The 17,876-nt window shown below is 36.8% G+C and overlaps 1 protein-coding gene across 2 annotated transcripts in view; it reads left to right on the top strand.

Annotated features, from left to right (window-relative positions):
- The first annotated feature begins 238 nt into the window (after positions 1-238).
- Positions 239-17,876, top strand: part of PIK3C2G (phosphatidylinositol-4-phosphate 3-kinase catalytic subunit type 2 gamma) — a 369,692-nt gene continuing 352,054 nt past the window's right edge. Inside the window, exon 1 of one of the 2 annotated variants that reach the window (XM_027129484.1) lies at positions 239-325. The gene's annotated coding sequence lies outside the window, so the exon portion shown is untranslated. Of the gene's footprint in view, positions 326-1,224; positions 1,375-17,876 lie in introns of those variants that run through there. The other variant, XM_027129485.1, reaches the window with a different exon arrangement.

Genomic DNA, 17,876 nt, shown 5'->3' with positions numbered 1-17,876 from the left:
GTTTTTTTCAAATACATATTTTTGTTTGCATATTGATGTTCAATGTCTTCTGGCACAAAATCTGTTTAGCACAGGGAAGCTAATTCATTGTTAGGTTTTTGGCTTAAACCCTGTATTCATTATGTAAACTCCTTTTTTCCACATAACCCTCCAAGGTTTGATGAAAACAGATTCCTAAACATGTCCAACCTGTCAAACAGGAATAAAAGCTTCCAGTAGAAGCATAACGCTCCTTTAAAATAGGAGTGTTGTAGCTTGTATGAGCATATTTCACTCTTGGAAAGAAATGAGATCATGTTTCGTTTCAGGAAGATGTATGCTTCAGGTAAGAGACTGAAACAAACTTTCTATACTTAACTGAATACATAGGAGAATGTTTGAATTCAAATGTATTGCTGAAGTGAAGTAGCTCTTTAATTATATTGCAAAACTTAAATGGTAGATGAGTTTCAATTCTCAGTAGGTTTGTAAATATTTTCCAGAAGACAGACCTTTCCTGAAGAACTGACTGCACCTTGATTATGCCTTCTCTTCCCCTCTCCTTCCCTCTCTCTCTCCGACTGACCCTACCGACTGCACTGAGATCATTTCCTTTATATCATCTCTTAACTGCTCACTTTCATGGCTGTCCGAGTCTTGGGCCAATTAGTCATGTCTGCTGGGAGATTTTTTCTTTGTGCACATTTTCTTCAATGTCTTGAGCCAGTGCCTGTAGTCTATACACTGTGTGCTGCTGATGACTCCAGAAAGGAATTCTTATTAAATGAAGGGTGGATATTCTTAACAAATGGGCTCCAAACTGACAAGAGCTCCTGCTGAGGAAGCAGCTGCTTTCTTTCTGTTCTGTTACTCCATACTGGGCTCCTGCCCTGTTCTGTCTGCCTATCTCTGTACTGGCAGCTCATGAAGACCAATATAAACAGGGTATGGGACCCAACTGTCCCCTTACATTCTTACCTGGCAAACAATTACATTTCTGATACTTGAGTTTGAAGATAGAAATGATAGGCCCCACTTTAAAAAAAAATAATCATAATATACATGTGATACCATTAAACTTTCAAAATTAATTATCTAATTGCAATATTGTATATCTAGTAACAGACAGAGAAGGGTTCAAGAGCACGTTGCCTACGTTATAAATAACACCATCTACGTCATTAATAGCATCAAGAGCTTGGATTCAAATCAAGGTTTTCTTATTCCAACTCAAGGGTTCTTTCCATGACATATTACTCATACTGCCATTTACACAACATACAAAGCAAGTCTGTGAAATGAGCATAAGGAAAAGAGTATTGTGATTGAGCCGGGAAAATAAAACAAGATAGCTTTCTTCATCCAGCTCCTATAGAAAAGGATCATATTAAGTAGGTGAGTTCACAGATGGAATGAACAAGCTCATATGTTGCCAGGATGAAACTTCAGGCCCTGATTTCACGTTATTTTCTGTTGGAGCTGGAATTGTTTTGGTTGTGAGGAAGCCTTCTTTAAGTAAGTAAAAAAGCAGAGTATAATTCTCTTGGAGCTTAGAAAGAAATAGTCATTTCCTGTACAGAAAAGTATTGCATTGTATTTCTAACTAAATTACTACCTTTTTTTCTTAATTTATGATCTGATGAAAATGATATACCATAATCATAGCAGAAGATGAATTATAATTATTTAGGTATAAATCAATTTTAACTGCTATCAGCCATTAGCTATAGTCCTTTTATGACACAATTTTCCATTTTAAGTTATTATCCTGTATTTTTTTGTTGGATGTAGTATTTTCAAGAATTATTTTCAGCTACAGAATAAGGGTAATGTGTATCTTTGAACTTCTCTTACACAAAATGCTTTTCTTGACCACTTTATTTTGTATTTCTAAATATTTTCCAACGTTATTGTGATTCTTTTTCTTCTTGAGTTATTTAGAAATGTTTTTGAAGTTGAAAACATGAGTTCTTTTGTAAATTATCTTCTTTTTACTAATATTTAACTACATAAGAGTCAGAGAGAATAGTCTATGTCATACTGACTTTGAATTATGTTAAAAGTAGCCAAATATACCATCAGTTTTCTTAAGTTATACATGTCCTTGAAAAGAATATGTAATTTCCATTTACTGAATGCAATATTCTATATATGTTCATTACATCAAGCCTGTTAATTTTTTTCAATTTTTTATATGCCTAATGATATTTTTGTCTAATTGATCTATAAATCATGTGGGATTTTTATTAAATCCTTCCATTATGAAGGTGGATTTGTCAGTTTCTCTTGTATTGATAGAACTGTAATGTGTTGTGTTATAAATTTTGAAGGAATTATTTTTAGTACATATCTGAGATACCCATCGGGTAAACTGAATCTTTTACTTCTATAAAATGCTCCTCTTCACCTCCAGACATTTTTTTGGGGGGTGGGGTTGTTTGGTTGATTGATTTGTGGTTGTTTTTGCCGGTAAGCCTGTTTTAAATATAACCACACCAGGTTTCTGTTGTTGCTGTTCTTACTATTAATATTTGCCTGGGATATCTTTTTCCATCCTTTTAATTTTAAACAATACTTATCCTTGTGTTTCTGGTATGTCTCTTTGGTTTTTCCCCCCTTATAAAAACAATGTAACAATCCAGAGATTTTATATAATATATTCAGTCCATTTACATTTATGGATTTCTGAAATACACTTTTTCATTCCTACCATCTTAGAGAATGTTTATATTTGTACCATTTCCTATGTTTTACCTGTCACCATTGGACCCTCTTCCTAATTAATCAAGTGTTGTTGCTGGTTTTCTGGGGTTTTTTTCATTTGTTTTTCTCTTTCTACTTGTAGAAAGATACACCCTCTATTATCTTAGTGGTTATATCTAAAAATTTAACATGAATTCTTGAAAAGTCTAGTTATCTATACCTATACTTCCTCCTAGACAATACAAGCAACTTAAGAAATCTGGATCACCCGATCCCAATTTATATAGCCTTGCGGCCTAGTATTTAATTATATCTAATTTATTTTGATCTCTATATTTGAAATTATTACTATTTGTACAGCCAATATTAGTTTAGAATTATCAACATATTTACCGCAATCTGTATTCACCATTCCTTTCTGAGAACATGATCTTATTTTGTTCTGCTTCTTGAAAGACAGGCTTACATTCCTCATCAGATTCCCCCCCCCCCCAATCATACTGGCTTTCTCTTTTGTTGTGATGTTTTTGCTTAGTTCGCATTCTAATTACCTTCTTAAAATTGTGCATCTTTGAATAGGAGACAGAGATGATTCTGAGACAGCTACTTCTTGAAGGACTGTGTGTGAGGGAAACCAGGAAACTAGCTGTGTGAGCAGTTAGCCTGGATTCAGATCTGTGTTCTACACTTTCTTATTAACAATCTACCTCTTGGGTAGGCATCCTCTGGGACAGAAAGACATCTACCTGTCTCACAGTGAAGGTCGGAATGTCATGGTCAGATGGACCAAAGGCATTTGTTTGTCTTCAACTGCTTGAAATCAGTGTCACCACATTTTTCTCTTCTATCTTTTCAGACTAATATCTTCTAAAAGCATGCATGGTGGCGGGGGGAGGCAGGGTCTGCACACTTGCTCACTCAGCAACCCTTGTCCTCATTACTTGGAGAATTCTCTTTCTTAGGGTCTTCAAGATGATGTTCTTCTCCCACAGTATTAATTCTATAAGCATCAGATAGGTTACTTCTTCATTCTGTGTATGTGCACGTGTGTGTGAGTCTATATGTTTGTGTATACACATACAAGCCTGTGTATTCTACCCTCAAGAAGAAAAAGGTGAGAAATGAGTGATATGTGTGTTTTCCTTTGATCTATTCTCTCACCATTTGGGCTCTGTTTGAACCCCCTCAGATGTACCTTGACTATTTTCTAGCTTCTAAGGAGCTTTCAATTTATCCAAGTTTAAGGAACTAAAATGGAATAATTCCATACACCCATACCTAGTTTCAGATTATCAAAATACATTATTACATACACATACGTGCATGCATACATGACCACGCATGCTCGCATACGTGTGCTCACACGTGTGCGTGCGCGCACACACACACATACACATCCTTAGCAAAATCTTCTGTCAGGAGGTTTCTTCATCTTTGTCTCAAACTTATGGTGATTTTTATATAAGAATTCTGTACGCTCTTCAATGCAATTCACCATTATTAGCCACATTCTGCTACTACTTTATAGCTCATTATTTTCACTTGGTTGGCGCTCAGACTTGAAGAAGGAAAAAAAGCATCTTTCTCTAACATGCATATAACATTCAAAATTACCTGCCTATATGGTTTTTAATACTTTCAGCACCATCCACAGACATATCGCCAGAATCTACCGTGGTGACTGATCTAGTAGAATATATATTCAATAAACTTTTATTTTGTGAATAAAAGGACACAAACTGTGATTGCCCCAAAAAAGCAGAACACACACACAGAGGCACAATTTTTTTCTGATCTTAGAGACAGAAAGTAAGGTACAGATCTTTCCTATACCTTTCATAAGAATTACCTTAATTTTCCTTTTCACTGAGTGTTCCCATAGCTGGCCTTTTTACAGGTAGGAAAACAATCAACTTTAGTAAATTGCAATTTTGCTGTTTGCATTAATTTTCATTAATTTGTATTAATTTCCAATGACTTTGCCAACTAAACATCTTTGCTATTTCAAATTATTTTTAAACTTATACTTGAGAGTTACCAAATAGTTTTCCACTGCTAAATGTAACAACAGAATAATACATATACTATTTCTTAAAATCATAAAACCATAAGTAGCATCCAAAATAAAAATCAAGACTAAAATCCTTCCTGATATATATTTTGAAAAAACAGTACTTGGTTTGCTAATCTTTATATTTCAATACCATCTAATTAGTTTTCACCCCATGCATTAATTTTATAAGTTACTACAAATCAATAATGTCTTATACTAGTTTTCTAAAAGATTACATCAAAATCACTGGCATCAAGAGTGGGTTGTTGAGTTGATACTTAAAATATAATAATCTTCTTTTTCTGATGAAAAGAGTTGATTCCAACTCTTCCACTTCCTACTTATATAGGAATTCTGCGAGATGTTTACATTCTTTGTGCCTCAATTTCCTCTAAAATGAAGATAATAATAATGCCTATTCAAAAGACTGTCATGAGGCTTATGTTTTGTATGAGGATTAAAGAGGTTAAAAGTAGAAAGCACTTAGATAGACCAATACCTTGCACATTCTAAGTTAGAACTCAATAAATGTTTGCAAATGTAATTATTAAATTACATTTTTTCTTCCTATTCAGCATTTTCCAGAACATATTCTAAATGACAATCTTCCAGAAAATATGGAGTGTGACTGGAAGAGGTGTGGCCATGTCTGGGCTTTCCATTCTTCTGTTAACAGGACATAAAGTTAGGTTCATGGTTCAGTCTGTGCTAATCCTAGTACTTCATCCTCTGCCTACCACCGACCCCTGGGATTTACCCAAAGGATGTGCATGCAATTCAAGCTAGTCAATCAAATTCCTGCTTAAAATTTTTAAACGTACATCATTTGCTATGCAGGAAGGACATGTTTCCCAGAAGCCTCTACCCATATTCCTGATCCTGGAGGAAAAATCCATTTACTGTAGAAAACACAGAAGCCAATATACTGAGAAAGGAAGAGAATCAAGAGAGAGAAAGAGAGGCTTCGTTGTGACAGTGTTCACATCCTCAATTCACATCACATTCCCTCCTGTATTGACCTCTGCCATTTGTGACCAAGAGTCCTAACCAAAACAAAAATGCTCTTAAAAAGTATCCTGAGTAAATTAGTTTTAAAAGTACTGCAAACTATAGCCCCTTCTTGAAATTCTACAAAGCATACTATGTTATCACAAAGCATAGTAAAACCTCTATATATCAATACTTCTAAAATAATTTTTTTTTTAAAGGCAGGCCTACCTTAGCATAACTCAGCATCTCTCAAACATACCTGGACATTTTTCCTGACAGCTTCTTGTAGCAAATGACAAATTTGTGTTTCACAGAATAAACCTGTGTTTCACAGTGGTTTTGAGTCCACAAATATAGAAGTCTCATGATTCCACATTATAGATCTTTATTCCCTATATAAAGATAGTTGCAGCGAGCGGGGGCTACTCTTCATTGCAGTGTGAGGGTTTCTCATTGCAGTGGCTTCTCTCGTTGCAGAGCACGGGCTCTAGGCGCTTGGGCTTCCATAGTTGTGGCACGCAGGCTCAGTAGTTGTGGCTCACGGGCTCTAGAGTGCAGGCTCAGTAGTTGTGGCGCACGGGCTTAGTTGCTCCGTGGTGTGTAGGATCTTCCCAGACCAGGGCTCAAACCCATGTCCCCTGCATTGGCAGGTGGATTCTTAACCACTGAGCCACCAGGGAAGTCCCCTTGGCAGGCAGATTCTTAACCACTGCACCACCAGTGAAGTGCCCCTTTTTTGTTTGTTTTTTGCTGTCAGAAACCAAGAAAGAGCTAAAGAGGATTATCCTTAACAATAAGAAAGTCAGGTGCATATTGTGGGGCTGGACAGGCACACAAGGACAAAGTGGGGGTATACTTATGAGGGACTGACGAGCCTGGCAAACAGTCCCTTCCTGCTCTTGGGCCTCCCCTGGTGGTTCTGAGGAAGAGGGTGTGCAGGTTCCTCTGAGGTGGTCCTTGGCTGGGAGGATTGTAATTCATACTTAATGGTGCTAAGATTCTTTTTTATCCAAATGACTAACCAGGTGTGCCTACTCCATCTATTAAGTAATCCAATACTTTCTCCATGTCTAACTTAAACTAAAAGTGATATATGCTAGGGTTTGTTCATGTATTTTCTCTTCTACTTCTTTGATGTGTAAGTCTAAAACTGCTCCATTTCTATACTGTTTTAACTATTGTGTCTTTAAAAGGTGTATTATTTTTCCAATCCCACCAATTTTTTTTTCTACCCTTTTCTTTATCAAAAGTGCCTTAGAATCAGTTTGTCAATTTCACAATTAAGGGTTTTGAATTAAGTTTATAAATTCTTCCAAAGTTTATTTATATTTTTACAACTTTATAACTTCTCATGTTGAATGTCTCCATATATCCTAAGGATTTAACACATTATCCATACATAAATATATCATCTATACATAATAAAGCTGTTCTCCTTTCTAATGGTTACATCCTCATTTATCTTATTTTATTAGATAGAAGTCCTAAAAAAATTTGATAGAAGGAATAATTATCCTATTCTTGATTTGAAAGAGAAAGCTAATAAGCGTTTCCTCATTAAACAAAATTTGGTTGTTAGTGTGTACAAATTATTTTTTGTATTTTTAAAGTATTTTCTATTCACTCATAGTTCACCATTTAAAAAATCATGAATGGGGCTTCCCTGGTGGCGTAGTGGTTGAGAGTATGCCTGCCGAAGCAGGGGACACGGGTTCGTGCCCCGGTCCAGGAAGATCCTACATGCCGCGGAGTGGCTAGGCCCGTGAGCCATGGCCGCTGAGCCTGCGCATCTGGAGCCTGTGTTCCGCAACGGGAGAAGCCACAACAGTGAGAGGACTGCGTACCGCAAAAACAAAAACAAAACCAAAAAAAAGAATGGATAAAAAAATTAAATCCAAAAAAGTTTTTTGCTGCTATGATTTATTAATGAACTATTTATTAGAAGATTCAATCTTGGAAAGATGAAAAGGAAAAACATATAAAATATAAGTATAAAATTTAATAATAAATTGAGTCGGTTACAAAATCCCAGAGGTGTCCATTAATTCACCACTAAAAAAGTATACATGGAGGGGGGGACCTTCAAGATGGCAGAGGAATAAGACGTGGAGATCACCTTCCTCCCCACAAACACATCAAAAATACATCTACATGTGGAATAACTCCTACGGAACACCTACTGAACCCTGGCAGAAGACCTCAGACTTCCCAAAGGCAAGAAACTCCCCACATACCTGGGTCGGGCAAAAGAAAAACCAGAGACAAAAGAATTGGGACAGGATCTGGACCTCTGGGTGAAGGAGGGAAAGTTTCTACACACTAGGAAGCCCCTTCACTGGCGGACGGGGGCGTGGGTTGGGGGGAAGCTTTGGAGTCACGGAGGAGAGCGCAGCAACAAGGATGCAGAGGGCAAAGTGGAGAGATTCCCACACAAAGGATCACTGCTGACCAGCCCTCACCAGCCCAAGAGGCTTGTCTGCTCACCTGCCGGGGCGGGTGGGGGCTGGGAGCTAAGGCTCGGGCTTCGGAGGTCAGACTCCAGGGAGAGGACTGGGGTTGTCTGCGTGAACACAGCCTGAAGGGGGCTAGTGTGCCACAGCTAGGTAGGGAGTCCGGGAAAAATTCTGGACCTACCTAAGAGGCAAGAGACCATTGTTTCACAGTGCACTAGGAGAGGGGATTCAGAGCACCGCCTAAATGAGCTCCAGAGATGGGCGCGAGTCGCGGCTATCAGCGTGGACCCCAGAGACGGGCATGAAACCCTAAGGCTGCTGCTGCAGCCACCAAGAAGCCTGTGTGCAAGCACAAGTCACTCTCCAAACCTCCCCTCCCCAGAGCCTGTGCAGCCTGTCACTGACAGGGTCCTGAGATCCAAGGACAACTTCCCCAGGAGAACACATGGCAAGCCTCAGGCTTGTTGCAACGTCATGTCAGCCTTTGCCGCCGCAGGCTCGCTCCATGTTCCGTACCCCTCCCTCCCCCCACCTGAGTGAGCCAGAGCCCCCTATCAGAATCTATTTACACCTGTCCTTTCTGGGTGGGGAACAGACGCCCTCAGGAGACCTACATACAGAGGCAGGATGAAATCCAAAGCTGAACCCCAGGACCTGCGAGAACAAGGAAGAGAAAGGGAAATCTCTCCCAGAACCCTCAGAAGCAGCGGATTAAATCTCCACAACAACTTGAGGTTACCCTGCATCTGTGGAATGCCTGAATAGACAACGAATCATCCCAAAACTGAGGTAGTGGACTTTGGGAGCAACTGTAGACTTGGGATTTGCCTTCTGCATCTATTTTTGTTTCTGGTTTTATGTTTATCTTAGTTTAGTATTTAGAGCTTATTGTCATTGGTAGATTTGTTTACTGATTTGGTTGCTCTCTTTCTTTTTTTTCTTTATATATTTATCCTTTTTCGCTTTTTGTGAGTGTGTATGTATATGCTTCTTTGTGTGATTTGTCTGTATACCTTTGCTTTTACCGTTTTTTCTGGGTTCTGTCTGTCCATTTTATCTTTTTTTTTTTTTTTTTTTTAGTATAGTTTTTAGTGCTTGTTAACACTGGTGGATTTGTTTTTGGATTGGTTATTCTCTTCTTTCTTTCTTTTTTATTACACTTTTATTTTTTTACTTTTAATGATTTTTAAATTTTTTTAATTTTAATAAGAGTTTTATTTTATTTTGTTTTATTTCTTTTGTTTTTCCTCCCTTTTCTTCTGAGCCATGTGGCTGACAGGCTCTTGGTACTCCAGCTGGGGGTCAGGCATAAGCTCTGAGGAGGAAGAACGGAGTTCAGGGCATTAGACCACCAGAGACCTCCCACCCCACGTAATCTCAAACGGCGAAATCTCCCAGAGATCTCCAGCTCAACAGTAAGCCCCAGCTCCACTCAACGACCAGCAAGCTACAGTGCTGGACACCTGATGCCAAACAACTAGCAAGACAGGAACACAACCCCACCCATTAGCAAAAGGCTGCCTAAAAGCATAATAAGGTCACACACACCGAAAAACACGCCACCACATGCAGTCCTGCCCACCAGAAAGACAAGATCCAGCCTCATCCACAAGAACACAGGCATCAGTGCCTTCCACCATGAAGCCTACACAACCCACTGAACCAACCTTAGCCACTGGGGGCAGACACCACCACCAACAGGAACTACGAACCTGCAGCCTGTGAAAAGTAGACACCAAACACAGTAAGTTAAGCAAAATTAGAAGACAGAGAAATACACAACAGATGAAGGAACAAGGTAAAAACCCAGCAGACCAAACAAATGAAGAGGAAATAGGCAGTCTACTTGAAAAAAAATTCAGAATAATGATAGTAAAGATGATCCAAAATCTTGTAAATACAATGAAGAACATACAAGAATGTTGAACAAGGACCTAGAAGAACAAAAGAGGAAACAAACAATGATGAACAGCACAATAAATGAAATTAAAATTTCTCTAGAAGGAATCATCAGTAGAATAACTGAGGCAGAAGAACGGCTAAGTGACCTGGAAGATAAAATAGTGGAAATAATTACCTCAGAGCAGAATAAATTAAAAAGAAGGAAGAGAATTGAGGACAGTCTCAGAAACCTCTGGGAAAACATTAAATGCACCAAAATTCAAATTATAGGGGTCCCAGAAGAAGAAAAGAAAAAGAAACGGTCTGAGAAAATATTTGAAGAGATTATATTGAAAACATCCCGAACATGAGAAAGGAAATAGTCAATCAAGTCCAGGAAGTACAGAGAGTCCCACACAAGATAAATCCAAGGAGAAAAACGTCAAGACACATATTAATCAAACTATCAAAAATTAAATACAAAGAAAAAATATAAAAAGCAACAAGGGAAAAGCAACAGACAACATACAAGGGAATTCCCATAAGGTTAACAGCTGATCTTTCAGCAGAAACTCTGCAAGCCAGAAGGGAGTAGCAGGACATATTTAAACTGATGAAAGGGAAAAACGTACAACCAAGATTACTCTAACCAGCAAGGATATCATTCAGATTTGACAGAGAAATTAACCTTTACAGACAAGCAAAAGCTAAGAGAATTCAGCACCACCAAACCAGCTTTAAAACACATGCTAAAGGACCATCTCTAGGAGGAAACAAAAGAGAAGGAAAAGACCTACAATACAAACCCAAAACAATTAAGAAAATGGTAATAGGCACATACATATCGATAACTACCTTAAATGTAAATGGATTAAATGTTCCAACTAAAAGACACAGACTAGATGAATGGATACAAAAACAAGACGTGTATATGCTATCTACAAGAGACCCATTTCAGACCTAGGGACACATACAGACTGAAAGTGAGGGGATGGAAAAAGATATTCCATGCAAATGGAAACCAAAAGAAAGCTGAAGTAGCAATTCTCATATCAGAACAAACAGAATTTAAAATAAAGAGTATTACAAGAGACAAATAAGGACACTGCATAATGATCAAGGGATCAACCCAAGAAGAAGAGATAACAATTGTAAATAATTATGCACCTACCATAGGAGCACGTCAATACATAAGGCAATGCTAACAGCCATGAAAGGGGAAATCAACAGTAACACAATCATAGTAGCGGACTTTAACACCCCACTTTCACCAATGAACAGATCATCCAAAATGAACATAAATAGGGAAATACAAGCTTTAAATGATACATTAAACAAGATGGACTTAATTGATATTAATACAACATTCCATCCAAAAACAACAGGATACACATTCTTCTCAAGTGCTCATGGAACATTCTATAAGATAGATCGTATCTTGGGTCACAAATCAAGCCTCGGTAAATTAAAGAAAATTGAAATCATATTAAGTATCTTTTCCAACCACAACACTACAAGACTAGATATCAATTACAGAAAAAATCTGTAAAAACTACAAACACATGGAGGCTAAACAATACACTACTAAATAACCAAGAGATCACTGAAGAAATCAAAGAGGAAATCAAAAAATACCTACAAACAAATGACAACGAAAACACGATGACCCAAAACCTTTGGGATGCAGCAAAAGCAGGTCTAAGAGGGAAGTTTATAGCAATACAATACTACCTCAAGAAACAAGAAACGTCTCAAATAAACAACCTAACCTTACACCTAAAGCAATTAGAGAAAGAAGAAGAAAGAAACCCCAAAGTTAGCAGAAGGAAAGAAATCACAGAGATCAGATCAGATATAAATGATAAAGAAATGAAGGAAATAAGAGCAAAGATCAATAGAACTAAAAGCTGGTTCTTTGAGAAGATAAACGAAATTGATAAACCATTAGCTAGACTCATCAAGTAAAAAAGGGAGAAGACTTAAATCAACAGAATTAGAAATGACAAAGGAGAAGTAACAAATGACACTGCAGAAATACAAAGGATCATGAGAGATTACTACAAGCAACTCTATGCCAATAAAATGGACAACCTGGAAGAAATGCACAAATTTTTAGAAAAGCACAAACTTCTGAGACTGAACCAGGAAGAAATACAAAATATAAACAGACTAATCACAAGCACTGAAATTGAAACTGTGATTAAAAATCTTCCAACAAACAAAAGCCCAGGACCAGATGGCTTCACAGGTGAATTCTATCAAACATTTAGAGAAAAGCTAACACCTATCCTTCTCAAACTCTTCCAAAATATAGCAGAGGGAGGAACACTCCCAAACTCATTCTACAAGGCCACCATCACCATGATACCAAAACCAGACAAATATGTCACAAAAAGAAAACTACAGGCCAATATCACTGATGAACATAGATGCAAAAATCCTCAACAAAATACTAGCAACCAGAATCCAACAGCACATTAAAATGATCATACACCATGATCAAGTGGGGTTTATGCCAGGAATGCAAGGATTCTTCAATATATGCAAATCAATCAATGTGATATACCATGTTATCAAATTGGAGAAAAACAATATGATCACCTCAATAGATGCAAGAAAAGCTTTCAAAAAAATTCAACACCCGTTTATGATAAAAACCCTCCAGAAAGTAGGCATAGAGGGAACTTACCTCAAAATAATAAAGGCCATATATGACAAACACATGGCCAACAATGTTCTCAAAGGTGAAAAACTGAAACCATTTCCACTAAGATCAGGAACAAGACAAGGTTGCCCACTCTCACCACTATTATTCAACATAGTTTTGAAAGTTTTAGCCACAGCAATCAGAGAAGAAAAAGAAAAAAAAAATCCAAATTGGAAAAGAAGAAATAAGACTGTCACTATTTGCAGATGATATGATACTATACATAAAGAATCCTAAAGATGCTACCCGAAAACTACTAGAGCTAATCAATGAATTTGGTAGAGTAGCAGGATACAAAATTAATGCAGAGAAATCTCTTGCATTCCTATACACTAATGATGAAAAATCTGAAAGAGAAATTAAGGAAAAACTCCCATTTACCACTGCAACAAAAAGAATAAAACACCTCCTAATAAACTTACCTAAAGAGACAAAAGACCTGTATGCAGCAAACTATAAGACACTGGTGAAAGAAAGTAAAGATGATACAAACAGATGGAGAGATGCACCATGTTCTTGGATTGGAAGAATCAACATTGTGAAAATGTCTATACCGCCCAAAGCAATCTCCAGATTCAATGTAATCCCTATCAAACTACCAATGGCATTTTTCACAGAACTAGAATGAAAAATTTCACAATTTGTATAGAAACACAGAAGATCCCGAATAGCCAAAGCAATCTTGAGAAAGAAAAATGGAGCTGGAGGAATAAGGCACTAGGACTTCAGACTATACTACAAAGTTACAGTAATCAAGACAGTATGGTACTGGCACAAAAACAGAAATATAGATCAATGGAACAGGATAGAAAGCCCAGAGATAAACCCACGCACATATGGTCACCTTATTTTTGATAAAGGAAGCAAGAATATACAATGGAGAAAAATTAGCCTCTTCAATAAGTGGTGCTGTGTAAACCGGACACCTATATGTTAAAGAATGGAATTAGAACGCTCCCTAACAGCATACACAAAAATAAACTGAAAATGGATTAAAGACCTAAATGTAAGGCCAGACACTATAAAACTCTTAGAGGAAAACATAGGTAGAACGCTCTATAACATAAATCACAGAAAGATCCTTTTTGACCCACCTCCTAGAGAAATGGAAGTAAAACCAGAAATAAACAAATGGGACCTAATGAAACTTAAAAGGTTTGCACTGCAAAGGAAACCATAAACAAGACAAAAAGATAACTCTCAGAATAGAAGAAAATATACGCAAATGAAGCAACTGACAAAGGATTAATCTCCAAAATATACAGGCAGCTCATGCAGCTCAATTAGAAAAAACCAACCCAATCCAAAAATGGGCAGAGGACCTAAAGAGACATTTTTCCAAACATATTCAGATTGCCAACAAACACATGAAAGGATGCTCAACATCACTAATCATTAGAGAAATGCAAATCAAAACTACAATGAGGTATCACCTCACACCAGTCAGAATGGCCATCATCAAAAAATCTACAAACGATAAATGCTGGAAAGGGTGTGGAGAAAAGGGAACCCTCCTGCACTATTGGTGGGAATGTAAACTGATACAGCCACTATGGAGAACAATCTGGAGGTTCCTTAAAAACCTAAAAATAGAACTACCATATGACCCAGCAATCCCACTACTGGGTATATACCCTGAGAAAACCATAATTCGAAAAGAGTCATGTACTACAGTGTTCACTGCAGCTCTATTTCCAATAGCCAGGATATGGAAGCAACCTAAGTGTCCATCGACAGATGAATGGATAAAGAAGGTGTGGCACATATATACAATGGAATATTACTCAGCCATAAAAGAAATGAAATTAAGTTATTTGTAGTGAGGTGGATGGACCTAGAGTCTGTCATACAAAGTGAAGTAAGTCAGAAAGAGAACAACAAATACCATATTCTAACACATATATATGGAATCTAAAACAAAAAAAAAATGGTTCTGAAGAACGTAGGGGCAGGACAGGAATAAAGACGCAGACATAGAGAATGGACTTGAGGACATGGGGAGGGGCAAGGGTAAGCTGGGACAAAGTGAGGGAGTGGCATGGACATATATACACTGCCAAATATAAAATAGATAGCCAGTGAGAAGCAGCCACATAGCACAGGGAGATCAGCTTTGTGCTTTGTGTCCACCTAGAGGGGTAGGATAGGGAGGGTGGGAGGGAGTCGTAAGAGGGAGGAGATATGGGGATATATGTATATGTATAGCTGATTCACTATGTTATACAGCAGAAACTAACACACCACTGTAAAGCAATTATACTCCAATAAAGTTGTTAAAAAAAAGTATACACACAACATACTTTTATTTAACACATAAATGTCCACATCTACTATAACATCTCTAGAAATTGCCATAAGATCATCTTGATGCTTTTTTTTTACCCTATATTCTGTTTTCTGATACTAGATACTTACATTACCTATTCTGCTTCATTGGGTGTGTGTGTGTGTGTGTGTGTGTGTTTCTGTGCTTGAGTTATATGCTTGGCAACACTTTTCTCTTAACTTTGATACTTTTCATGTTTCTGTTACAAAAACCACACAACTAAAAATTACATATTTGGATAATGTTTTTTATTCCAATTAACTATTTATACTACTGCCATTAGAAATGCCATTGATCTTACTTGCCTCATTCTGGGTTTTATTCTTAATACATACTTTTCCCATTTTCCTGATGAGTATGATGCAAATGTTACCAAATTTTGATTCTTCTGGTGGTTTGGAAGTTATACACACTGTTCTTCTTCAACTAATATGTCTCTGTGACACATTACAATTATATATTTGTACAATTATATATGAATTTTTTCTTAATCACTGTTGAAAAGGAAATAACATACTTTAATCCCCTTTCTCCTTTTAAGGCAGAAAATTTAGCATGCCTTTCAGTTTTGGAATGGTCTATGATTTCTCATCTAGCTTATTAATATCAAACAATCTTTGCTTTTATTATATTTAAAATTATGTTTTTAATAATTATTTAGACTCAGTCAACATTAGGTGATTTATTAAAAATTTTTAATAGATCTTTATTGGAGTATAATTGCTTCACAATACTGTTTTAGTTTCTATTGCACAACACAAAGAATCAGCCACATGCATACACATGTCCCCATATCCCCTCCCTCTTGAGCTTCCCTCCCATCCTCCCTATCCCATCCCTCTAGGTCATCGCAAAGTATCAAGCCAATCTCCCAGTACTAATACCTACTCTTAGGTCCCTAATCTTGAGTTCTTATTTTTGATTAAAAGTTTGTCAACCGGTGCACCTTTTCCATTAGAAGGGTACAAAGATTTCTGAGCACTTACATACATGCAAATATGTTTTAGCTGTTTTCACATATAAATGGCAAACTGAATGACTGACATAAAACATATTTACTCTCGAAACTATGTAGCTACTGTCCCCTTGTCCTGGGACAGTTAGTGTTTAAAGGTGAAGTCTATGTCCAGACTAACTTTCCTTTATTTATTTTTTCCCTCCTCTTCCCCTCCTCCTTTAAAAAGTTTACATACTTTACATATTTCCTTAATTTTTCCTGGTTGTATGTGTGTCATATATGTATTCAGGTTTGATATGCATATGCAGAGCTTTATTCAGCCCAGTTAGATTTTTTTTGGCAGTCTTCAATGTTACCTCTGTTTCATTTCAATAATATGATGTCAGATGTCCTTTCTTTGACTTCTGCAATTTCAAGAGTACCTCTCATTCATTTCTATCATTAGTTCCTTTTCCTCTGTATTCATAGAGTGGTTCTCAATGTTCATCTCAAATTTTCATTTTCTGCTTTGTCAATTCTGCTTTTAATGAATATTTTAAGTGTGTCACTGAATTTTTAGTTTCTTTACATCTTAGTAGCTCATTAAGCCCCATTTTTATTAACATATCCCTTTTATCCATTTCCTCCATATCTTTATTCTTCATTTTATTGTTATATTATTTCAAATTTTATTTTTATATCTTATTTCACTGAACACATTTCTTAATTTTATAAAAACAAAAATGCTTATGTTTTTATAAAATTTACTTAGGTGTACTATAGCATATATTTTTCAAAAACGCCTTGTGTCTTGTCAGTTATTTTACTTCTTGCAGAATATTTTCACATCTCCAATTTGATTTTTTTCCAACTACTCATCCTTTAGGAATGAAGATTCTCTCCACTGATTACTCAAAAATAATGTTTGTAGTTTCTTCTGGTTACTCTCGTTTTCCTGGTTGCTGTTAAAACACGTTTCTCAGATTTTTAGCTAGAGCAATGATAAATGTGAACAGACTTAGTCTAATTACTGGTCACTGGTGGTCACTTAATTTCTCTAAATTCTGTACTTTACCAGTCTTGCTTCTGCGGTCTAGTTGACTACTTTGAGAAGGTAAGCATTTTTCTAGGTAATTCTAAACAATGTATAGTTATTTTGCCAGAAGTGGTCTACCTTTGTACTTTCTTACGGCACTTCCTTTTTTCACATTCTCAGATGCAGCAAACCGAATGCTTAGCCACTGTAGTCTCTGAATATTTTGCATTAATACAAATTTTAGTCTTAGAAAACATGTAGAAAGGGGGATGGTAAAGTGGCCCTGCCTGTAGATACCCTTCTTTGGGTGGTGGGGAGAGTTGATCCAATACTAGATCTCCGAGTCAGGCAGTAGCAAGGAAATTGGTCATCTCCTTAACACTGTTCAGACTGGTAGATTTATTCTCCTTAAGATAATAAAGAAAGTGCCATCCAGTTTTTTTTTTCTTTCTATTTCAGATTGATCTGCTTTGTCTTACATATGGTAAAAATTTGGGTAATCAAATGAATGGTTGCCAGTCTTTGTTGCTGGCAATGTTATACAATGAATAGACTTTTTCATTTTTTTAATATTTGGTTAATTTTTTAAGTGACACACTACCAGCCAGATTCCATTTAAAGAAAGTCAACTGGACTGATTTCAAAAACCTCAATTTATTTTATTATCATTATTCTAAGATTAGGGAACTGAACTCATTTACTAAGCTCACAGTCTGTTAACCAGCTTTCTTTTTCTACAATTTGCAAGCTTTTTCAGGTTGTTTTAAAGTTTTCTGATTTTGCCTGTTTTTTTCATTCAGCCTTTACACAC

The sequence above is a fragment of the Aethalodelphis obliquidens genome, unplaced genomic scaffold (assembly GCF_003676395.1).
Source record: "Aethalodelphis obliquidens isolate GAN/ISIS:26980383/991018 unplaced genomic scaffold, ASM367639v1 scaffold36, whole genome shotgun sequence".
Taxonomy (NCBI): domain Eukaryota; kingdom Metazoa; phylum Chordata; class Mammalia; order Artiodactyla; family Delphinidae; genus Aethalodelphis; species Aethalodelphis obliquidens.
This window is presented reverse-complemented; position numbering and strand designations above follow the sequence as displayed.